Genomic DNA, 589 nt, shown 5'->3' on the forward strand with positions numbered 1-589 from the left:
TGTACGATCGGTCCAGAATTTGCTAGGGCGTTTCCAAAGTGCGAAAATGGTGAGAGACCATGAGCCTAAGGGTTCCCGGTGGAGGGAGACTGACTGGAAGCTGCAGTTTGAAAAGCCCCGAAACTTTGGAAGGGGCCCCGAAATTTTGTATCATGCCCGCAAAATCTTGTCCGGCCTTCCCCAAAATTCAAAGAGCACGTACAAATTTCAGCAAGTTTTTTGACCCCTCCCCGAACAAAGCGATCACGAACTATAAGTAGCACTACGGTACTTAGACTTTCCGTCCCTGTTCCTAGGTTGAACTTTCCTTCCGAACTTCAACCTCGCGACTTAGGTTGGGCAGCAGCAGGTAGTATGCGCACATTCGTTAGGGATGCGAAGCAGTATCTCCAGCTAGTTCGGGGTGGTGATCGGGAACCGGTTCGTTGCCTGTTCATCGCCAATGCTTTGGACGGTGCCGCCAAAGCCTGGTATGATCAGTGGTCAACGACACGGATTTCGGGTGTGATTCGTCCTAGCACTTCTCCGTACTCTGCACCCATCCTGTTTGTGGGTAAGAAAGATGGTAGTCTACTCATGTGCATCGATT

This window comes from Volvox carteri, assembly GCF_000143455.1.
Source record: "Volvox carteri f. nagariensis unplaced genomic scaffold VOLCAscaffold_4, whole genome shotgun sequence".
Lineage (NCBI taxonomy): Eukaryota > Viridiplantae > Chlorophyta > Chlorophyceae > Chlamydomonadales > Volvocaceae > Volvox > Volvox carteri.